General features: G+C 33.6%; 1 long non-coding RNA gene across 1 annotated transcript; it reads left to right on the plus strand.

Annotated features, from left to right (window-relative positions):
- Positions 1 to 233: 233 nt before the first annotated feature.
- Positions 234 to 1487, plus strand: LOC128128070 (uncharacterized). Its single transcript, XR_008225677.1, has 3 exons — positions 234 to 415; positions 620 to 687; positions 1326 to 1487. It is a non-coding gene; the product is annotated as an uncharacterized LOC128128070 (long non-coding RNA).
- Positions 1488 to 10880: the final 9393 nt, after the last annotated feature.

Here is a 10880-nt window from a genome sequence, read left to right on the forward strand (position 1 = left end):
TACCTACGCGTGGATATAAAGAACGTCAAAAACGGAGGTCGTATGTGAAAGTTACGGATTTTAGAAGTCGGAAGTGTGCTGTGCGAAAATGGGTGATGTGGCACAATCTTGGCCATTGCTTTCTCCCCAAGGCTTGCCACCAGATGGTGACATGTGGCACCAAGTTCAGCCACATTTCACCCTATAAATACCACCTCTCCCACCCTCATTTTCTTCACACATTTCCCATTCTTTCTTCTCTTTACTCTCTCTCTCTCTCTAGAACCTCTCTCTAGCCCCGAAATCCCCCGAAAAGCCTAGGGAACCTCCCTAGCACGAGGCGGAAGCCCCGGAGTGCTCGAAGGCTCCGAGAAGAAGAGCTTTTCGGCTCGGGAACGCTGCTCCAAGCAAAGCCCGGTTTTCTATAAAACCCGCTGTAAGTGAGCTACGCCTACGCTATTTTTAATATAGCTTTTATTTAATTATAGTAACGTTATTAGGAACTTATAATAAATACTTGGGCTATTATTATGGGTTATATAAGTATTTTTTTGACGCTTATATAATAATAATAATAATAGCTAGACTATTAATTAGTCTCGACGAATAATAAACTAAACTCTAGTGGTAATAATACTAGGTTTCGTCGAAGAAAATTCTTTTTAAGAAGCGAAGCGCTGTCTGAGTTCGGAATCACCACCTTTTCAGGTGAGTGCATATTTACTTTCAACTTACACATAGATATGAAGTATTTAATATAAATTACGTGCTATTTGTGCATATTATCTGAATACTTGCTATCTATGCTGGATGAACGTTTTATACATGTTTTCAAAGATTTAAACTGTATATGTATTTTATATCTACAATATGTGTTGGGTAAAACATGGGTAGATGTAATAGTTGCTGTGTGACAAAATAAAATAATGAGAGGCCTCGTTATAGATGTTATTGATGATCCAGTCATCTAGCGGAGTATAGATGACGACCACGGACTATTCTAGACAGTCCAGTGGAACACTAGCAGGCTCGCAACCTGTAGGTGTTTATTTGAACTGTGTGTTTATTTGAACTGTGTGCTCACCAGATGTACTCCATCCCCCACATGGTTGCCTATTAGGACATTTATTGTTGAGGAATCCCCTTAGCAGTAGTGTCCGTCCCGATGATGATCCTTAGGCTAGGCCCCTTATGATAGGTGTTTAGGGACGTAAAGTGAGGATAACGGGAACGGGTAATCGGGTTATTGTTGATTGATGAAATTAATAAACTATTTATTGTGGGTTGAAAACCCTATGTGCTCACCAGGCTCCCAAGCCTGACCCACTCAGTTTTATGTATTACAGGTAGTGGCGCTTGAGCATATATATGATGTTTGGACGAGGGATTACGGATATAGGCCTGTAGATATGAAATAATGTAGTAAGGCTTGTATTGTACTGTTTATGCTTTTGATCTGTACGAACATGACATCCCGAGTCTTTTAATGAAATACATTTCTATGGAAATGCTTTTGATAAATCTTTATCATATTATTGTTTTGGGACAAATTCCGCAACACTTTTATTTAAAATGTTACTCTGATTTTTAAACAAAGCATAAACAAACCGGTCTTTTCTGGCCGTGATTTTGGGGATGTCACATAATATGATTATGTTCTATCAAACTCGTTCGGCTAACGACCCTCCACTACACAAAGAGGTGGTGGGTGAAAAGGACACTCATGCAACGGTCATTTTATAGGTCATTTCCTTATACCTCTCTTATAGTGTGGATTCATGAATAAAGCATACTATTGATCTGACTGACTTTTAATAATACATATAGTATTAATAATTTCATACATATGTATAGGGTGTATTTTAAAACCTTTTGAAAATACAAGGTTTAAATTTAATTATCTTAATTAACAATTAATTAAATAATCTTTTAAACCAATTATGGATTTAATATTTACCTTTTAATTAGACTATAATTAAATATTATATTAAAATCCATTACGGATAATTCCATTTAATTATCTTATAACTAAATATTTAGTTTCCTTATTTACTTCCTCGAAATTTGAATTAGAGTTTCAAAATTATATAGCATTAATTGGTTTAGATTTTATCATATAAATAACAGATAGAGTAAATTACATGAATGGTCCCTATGGTTTGGGTTAATTTGCGTGTTTGGTCCCTAACTTATTTTTTTAACTCGGAAAGTCCCTACTGCTTGTTTTTGTTACGCGCTTGATCCTTGTTGTTTGTTTTTGTTATGCGCTATGTCCCTTTCTTACCTAAAAAGACTATTATTTAAATATGGAAAATAATGGGATAGGTAAGGTAAGCTGAGGGTTAGGTTGAGGTGTGTTTATTTAAATAAATTAAAAAATCAATGGCAAAATAGTTTTTTTAGGTAAGATAGAGACCAAGTGCGTAACAAAAACAAACAGTAGGGACCTTTCGAGTTAAAAAAATAAGTTTTGGACCAAACGTGCAAATTACCCTAAACCATAGGGACCATTCATGTAATTTACTCTAATAGAAGATGACTAATAATTAACATATTAATCCAATTAGTCAAGCAAAATCTGGAAAATTGAATTTTTCAAAAGACGTGCCAGGCCCTATAGTTATTTATTTATTTATTTGTTTTTTAGGTTTCATTTTATGCACTAGTAATAGTAAAGCATGACTCTAATACCACTATTGAGGTTTTTAGGTTACAATTACATTGTACATGCAAAATTTCACTTAACTATTAAGGGTACATGCAACATAAATAAATCTATGTCTTTTCTCAATTAATAGCAACATACTTACAAAACAAAAACTAGAAACCATATGATAATTGAAATCATGAGACCACATACCTTTTCTTAGTTCCAATCAAGCTAATCAGACACTTGAAGTCTCCTTGGAATACTAGCTCCAAAATATGATATCCTCTAATACATCACACCCAAAAATCAAGCAACCCTAAGATTGAAGGAGAGAGGGGAGATGATGGAGAAATTTAGACTTCTCTATGTGGAGATGGGGTGGCCGAAAATACAAAGGGTATGCCCATTTATATAGATGTTTGATAATCTCATAAACCTAGGATTTGAATTCAAAATAATAATATTTTAATCCAATAATTATCTAGTTTCCTTTTATCAGTTGGAGGCTTCCAAAAACCCTATCCAAGGGCATAAAACCGTCCACCATATAGGGAGGTTATTGATCCTCTCTTTTATTCGACTATTAAACAACTATAGCTCAACCCTTGCACCTTTAATTAATTTTAACTAGTAATGTGGTCCATGCTTTGCATGGTTCATATGGGTTTTCTTTATTGGATTTTATGAACATATGTGAATATAGATTGCATTTCAAAATAAACGTTAATAACGTTGGTAAATAAGCAAAAGATGTGAAATAAATGGATAACGTTAAAAAAGTGGAAGTGAGTTCCTCTGCTTATGTGTCGTCTTGAATAATTTGGTGCGTAGTGAACGAAAGGTAAACGAAAGTTGGTGTGCAAGGTTGTTTGTTGTTTTTTCTTTCATCTGGAGCTGTTTAAGTAGGTTTTCATAAGCGATTCCTAGTTTGTTTGTGGTGGTTTCATGCTGATAAATGATATATTTGATTAAAATTTTCATGTTTTCTGTGATTGGATCTTCTTGTTCTTAGAAATGAATGAAACACAATGCTATTTCTTCCATTTAGTCCTTTTTTATATTGTTAAGGGTGAACTGCGTATAAGTATAATAACACATACTTTATTCTCTCCACCGACATGGGCAATCTAACAATGTACTTACAATTTAAATTAGTAAAAATTAATAAAAGTAAAGTATATTATTATTTTATACAATTTGCAAACCTGATTTCAATCAGATGCTTGGAGCAACTCTCTATCAGCACACTCCATGATCCTTGTCTTCATCTCAGGCCTAAAAAAATGCATAATAAGCGCTTCAACTACCCAAATTATATGTGCTTCAATATGCTTATTCACTTCCTGAAGCATATCAATCTCCTCTAATTTTTCATTCCCAACTTTCACCCTTTCCATAATCATCTAAAGTCGTCTAGTTCTAATTGACTTATCCATCACAATAATAAAAGCATTCCTAGATCTATATTGAAGCGCTTTCAGTGCATCAAAATGCATCAAGACATCATTATAAAAGTCTTTTGTAAGCAAAGGGATTTACCTACGAAACGGTTTTCTTTCAGTTCACCAAAGCTATAAAAATCATCTATATTCATGGAACAAGGACCAAAATGGAAAAGGGAAACTTTTTGGGACCAAAATTAAAAATATCAACTCTAGTTGGGAAGCAATAATAGTCATTTTACTTGGACTTAGGATGAAATACATTACAAAAACCTCAAAAAAGGACTAAAACTGTAGGAGAATTTTTTTTGGGGCCAAGATTGCATTATATTAACTACATTTTAGGACCAAAAAAAGTTATTTTATTTGGATTTAGGACCAAAACATTATGAGAACCTCGAATAAGAACCAAAAGTTGCAAGAGAAACTTTTTAGGACAAAACGTGCAAAAATTAACAATACAGAGGGACTAAAAATGTCATTTAAATTAAATTTTTCAAAGGACAAATAGAATAGGAACTTACGAAGTAGTTTCTTGGCCTCCACCTTCACACGGATACACCCACTGCTATAAAAGATACCATCAGGCTTCACATCAAGCTTTTATGTTCTCTAACGACAACTGTTGGAATTAAGAAATAATTTAAATTGAGCAACCATCACACATCTTGTTGGATATCTGAATATAAATCCATATGCTTTAGGGAGATCTTTTCGTGTGATTATTGGTATCACACTATTAGGAGGTGCACTCATTTTCCTAAGTGCCTCAACATTGTCTCAGGTACCTAAAACAGAAAAAAGAAATAAAAATTGTTAATCAACCAATGTTTTTAAGGTAAGAGGTTAAAATTAGGAAAGATAATTATTTATTCACCTATCAACCAATGTTTTTAAGGTAAGAGGTTAAAATTAGGAAAGATAATTTCCTTGTGGTCGATTGCTTGGAGTTATAAGAGTCTAGCACCAATAATATGGATGCCTCAAGTGGAATCACAGATCACCAAACAACTTGGAAAACTTGAGAGAATAGTATGCACTTGTAGAAATCGGCCCACCCTTGTTCACTCACACACTAGTGTCATTTCATGTGCCAAAGACCTCTTTATATAGTATGGCGGATTAGGGTTACATCCATGTAAACCCTAATACCCATGACCATTCATTTCCAAAGGATCCATGGGTTAAAAACTCCATGGACTATCCATGCAAGCTTAACCCATTTTAAATGAACTTTGGCCAATTATATATATATATATATATATATATATATATATATATATATATATATATATATATATATATATATATATATATATATAAGAGTCCATATCTAATTAGTCTCTTTTGACCACTAAATTAATTTCAAATTAATTCTTGATCAATACTTAATTAAATAATATGATTCCATATTAATATATTATAACTTATAATATATTAATAAGTCATAACTATACCATTCTCAAAATATTATCCATACAAATTGTTTCGGTGAAGTGCAACTGAAATGGAGCATGTCGGGTCGGGTCAAGTACAGACCAAATATAGTTACGGACTTAGACACCTTATCCAACACATGTAACATCCGATTTTCATGTAAGTTTATTTTTAATTTAAAATTTAACTTTGGGAGTTGCCACGGCGTGGTGAGGCATTTTCTCGTTGCGGGTCTTTTTTGACTCGCCACGACATGGCCACCTTTGACGTCTTAAACTCTAATTATCCAAGTTTCTCACTCTATTTATAAGAATGAGGAGGCTAGGGTTTTCTCACCCTCAGCCTCCACCACCATCTTTAACTCAGAAGAAAATCTAATTCCTTTTCCCTCCATTGTTAAAGCTTTTTTTAGTGCTTTTGAGAGTTTTGGAGGAAGAAGCAAGAAGGAGTAAGCCAAGGATCAGCACGAAAGTCCCCATCTCCCTTCTTATCTTGATTCTGGAACCTTATAAGTGTTCAAGGCTCCACCTTTTTTTATTATAGGGTGCTAGATCTTTTATTTTGTCTCGTTTTCTTCTTGATCTTGTTAGATGGGATGGTGAGATTTCATAAAGGTTGCAACTTTACGAATCTCTGGATCATTTGCAGTAGTTCACGGTTTGGATCTGAAGTTTGTTAGGTTGTTTGAGCCATGCATAAGATTTTGTTCATAAACCCCATTTTGACCTATATTGATTTCAAGACATGCATGTCTAAAAAGCACCGATCTTTAAGTTGGTTATAGTATTATAAGCTCTTTTGGAGAAAATGGGTTAGAAACTTAAGGGATTAAGTGCTTCTTGATTAAGCTCATGCCATGGTTGTGTCTTATGGACATAAAAGTTGAGATCTAGACCCCCTTGGTGAGTCTCAAGGGATAAAGTTCAAAACTTTATCCATTTATACAATAAAAATGATCAGATATGGACTTTAAAACCTTTCGGATCATAGTAATTGGCTTAACCTGTTAAGACACTTTGAGCCCAATAACCATAACATGGCCATAGTGGCAACTGGGAAAAACGTGTATGTTTTTTCGTTTGAGGGCCACGATGTGGTCAAGGATGGCCACGACATGGCGAGTCAACTTTGACCGTTTTGATTTTGTGATGCGGGCCCTAGTGTGGAGGATCAGGCCCTTGTGTTCCTAGAGGCCTACGATCGTGTGGCAAAAGGGGTTTCACAGAAATGGCCATAAATTTGGCTATGGGGCTCTGTTTTGGGCCTACGACCTGTCAAATCGAAGCTTGGAGCAATGAGCACGTCTAGATAAGTACCTGAAGGGGACTTACCCATTTTTTAGTTCAAATCGGCGAGTCCATGCGTGTCCTCTAACTCCTCGTAATGCCTCACTCGACTCGTCGCGTGAACCTTCCACTCGACGGGTTACCACAGGAAACGAATCGCGGGGCAACCCAACTCGACTCGTCGAGTTCCCTTATGGACTCGGAGATTTTCCTTCATAGCAACGCTCAATTGACCTTCTGAGGTCAGATCTATTTCTCTAACCTATAGATTTGACCACCCCATGCCCAATAATCATGTAAAGGTCAAATCTTGACACTCATGCAACGCACACAAGGCTTCTTTTGGTGAAATGGCTTCTAAAATGGCAAACTAGGTTCATTCCTCCATGGAACAACATAAAGCAGGATAGATAATGCCCTCTGGACCCCTAAAGGTCCAGATCCAGAGTCTAACACTCAAAGGAACAACATATGCATCAATTCAAGCCAATAAAGGGGTAGAGAAAACCCTAGATTTAATGATCTCATACAAAACAGAAGAAGGGGTCGTTTTATTACCTCAACAATGAAGACCCAAGCTTGAAAACCACAGAATAACAACCCCCTTGACCTTCTCTTGCTGGAAACACCTTCTACTTTGCAAATCCACACCAAAAAGGATCAAAATAGCTCTCTTTCTCACACAACTCGCTCAAGCTCTCTAGGGTTTCTCTCTCTCTGGACTGGTAGTCGCAAATGAGGGCTATAAGGTCCCTTAAATAGGGAACAGGCCCGAAGATTTAGGGTTTCTGACCTCAGCGCGGACTCGTCGAGTCCCTTCATTAATCCGAGTCATCAGACGCGATCCAACTCGACGAGTCTAGGCATCAACTCGTCGAGTTCCTCACCTTTACTTAAAATAAATAATAGAAAATACAGACCTGGAAATCCGGATGTTACACGAAGGGGGTGAAATAGACCCAGTTTAGCTTCGAGCTGTTGAAAGATACTGAAGGGGGTGAAATAGACCCAATTTAGCTTCGAGCTGTTATGTATGTTTGGTGTGTGGTATTTTGGGGAAACTCACTAAGCTTTGTGCTTACAGTTTTATGTTTATGGTTTCAGGTACTTCTGGTTTGAAAGGGAAGGCCTGACATGATCGCACCGCATCTATCAACATTTCGCATTTTATGACATGATTTTTACTCTGATAGCTATTTTATACATTATCACATTTTGATGGATTTTGGAACAAATGAATGATGTTTATGTTAGTTTTAAAATAAAATTTTACATAGTAATTTCTGGGAAGTTATGGTTCAAATCTTGGAGGACAGTTTTCTTCCTTTGATTTCGAGACTGGAATATCATTAATTACCTCCATAACCCTTACACCTACTCAGATTTCACCCATATTTTTACATTATAAGTCGAGCCAACTTTGGCAACAGGTTTTCAAACGGTTCCATGATATTTTCCACATATGTTAACTAACAATCGATCCTATTATCCTTCATAGGTTTCACTGGTCGCATACACAATGTAATAACCTCATCCACCTTTTGAGCTTTTACTTCTTGTTCTTTCCTCTAATCTTCTAAAGACTATTTTTTATAGTCCTCGCCCCCTTCTTGATCATCGTTATTGTTAGTCTTATAGATGGAGACATTCTCATCAATCCCATTAGTTATTTTCATCGATCAATTAACTACCTCTCTTACATGAATCAAGTACTCAACCTCTCCAGCACAACATAATTGTTTTCAATAAATTACTTTTTGTTGCATAGTACATATATACATTCTCCCACAGTTCATGTTCCCCTCCATATTTAACTTACCCTACAATCCCACCACCTTCTTAAACACTCCATTCCTCCATGCAAGCAATGAGATATTTTCTACTTCAATCCAAACCATCCATTCTTCAATCATATAGTTTTTCGTTACATGTTTAATTTCTGAGAAAATTTGTTTCATACTTTGTTTTTTCTTAAAAGCCATACATGCAGATTTAGAATTAAATACGATCCACATCCAAAGACCCTTACATGATTAACCACCAACTCCGAAAAACCTTATTTATAAGAATACCATACATGTTCTCCATACAACTTACCTCCTTAACCTAAGCCAACACCACGTCTACTGAATCCTTCACCAGCAACAACTCTTTATCTTCAAGAACTATCTTTTTCATATGTGTAAGAGGGATAACTTGATGGTCTTTAACATCTCCCCTTTTACTACATTTGAATAAAATGAAGGACCAACCCCATGATTATAATTATAATTATAATTATTCTTTGCACCCTCTACTTTCCTTGTCGAGTTAGGGTTATCATGTTTAAATCTTGCCAACGATACAAACAAACGAAACTGATCAATCCATTCTTCATAAAGTTTTTTTTAACAAAATCAATTACATTCACCAATCCAATGAACAGAATAAAGCCCAATGTCGCCTTGCCTTGGATTGTTTTTGTGCTATATACATGTTAACGACTTTTCCATGCAACATACACCACTTCCACAAAGTTGTAGAATCCATGTGATAGTGAAATTTTTTTTATTAGAAAGACGAAGTGAGGCTATCAACATCACACATCTAGGTATTTTGAATTGGTCTACTCGTTTCTCTCTTATAACCCCCATTTTGATCGACTTTGTCTTCGTTCCTCTGAAATCACTACCTAGTTCGCCAAACTCATCCATCAACCTCCATTCTATACCTATTCGCGGCTAGATTGTTCCCACCCCCACCCCAACGTGCCTTAATTGGAAAACCAAGGTCAACATGAAGTCAACTTTGTTGTTGTAGTTTTTTTTTGGAAAAATCAAATATCATATATTTACTTATTTCTTATAGCACTACTTTATTTTTTTCTATATAACATTGTATTTTTATTTTATTTATTTTTTATTAGCTTAAAAAGTCTATCTAATTATAATCTTTATATATTTTTGTTTTTCTATAGTAATGAAAATTATTTTGTATGTTGATGATGTTATTATAACAGATGATATTGTTTCTTTTATGAAAATCAGATGTTCATATTTGCAAATCTAAATTAGATAATGACTTGTAAAGATAATTTGAGTTTTGGATTCTACACACACACACACACACACATATATATATATATATATATATATATATATATATATATATATATATATATATATATATATATATATATATATATATATATATATATATATAGGGTTATGTTCATGTGAGACGGCCTAATTTTGTGAGACCGTGAAACACATTTTTTTATTTATTTATTATTTTTTTTTTAATTTTTTTAGTTAATTCAAGTTCCGAAAATAATATTTAAAAAAAAAGAATTTTTTGATTTTTCCATTTATTTTACATTTTAAAATTATTTTTAGAATATGTACGGTGTAATATTCTATTTAGAATATTTCACGTATTTTTCAAAAAAAATTGGATTTTTTTTTATTTTTTTTATTTAATTCAAGTTTCGAAAATAATATTTAAAAAAAGAATTTTTAGATTTTTCCATTTATTTTGCATTTTAAAATTATTTTTTAGAATATGTCAGTGTAATATTCTATTTAGAATATTTCACGTATTTTTCAAAAAAAACGGATTTTTTTATTTATTTTTATTTTTTTTAGTTAATTCAAGTTCTGAAAATAATATTTAAAAAAAGAATTTTTGGATTTTTCCATTTATTTTGCATTTTAAAATTATTTTTAGATTTTGTCTAACGGTCTCACAAAATTAAAATGATCTCAAATGAACCTGAACCTATATATATATATATATATATATATATATATATATATATATATATATATATATATATATATATATATATATATATATATATATATATATATATATATATATATATATTACCAATAAGTTTACATAAAAAATATATATATTATCTGTGACATTTAAAGATAATTTAACAAATTTAATAAATGACAAAAATGAGTATCCAACCAATAGTGTTTTTCTAACAATCCGTGATGAAAGTTGATCACCTCTTTCACAAAAAGAAACATTGAGAGCACGTATTCCATTTCTAGTATTTAAATTCACGTTATTTTTGCTTTTGCTTTGCTTTCTTTT

This window comes from Lactuca sativa, chromosome 8 (genome assembly GCF_002870075.4).
Source record: "Lactuca sativa cultivar Salinas chromosome 8, Lsat_Salinas_v11, whole genome shotgun sequence".
NCBI classification, from domain to species: Eukaryota; Viridiplantae; Streptophyta; class Magnoliopsida; order Asterales; family Asteraceae; genus Lactuca; species Lactuca sativa.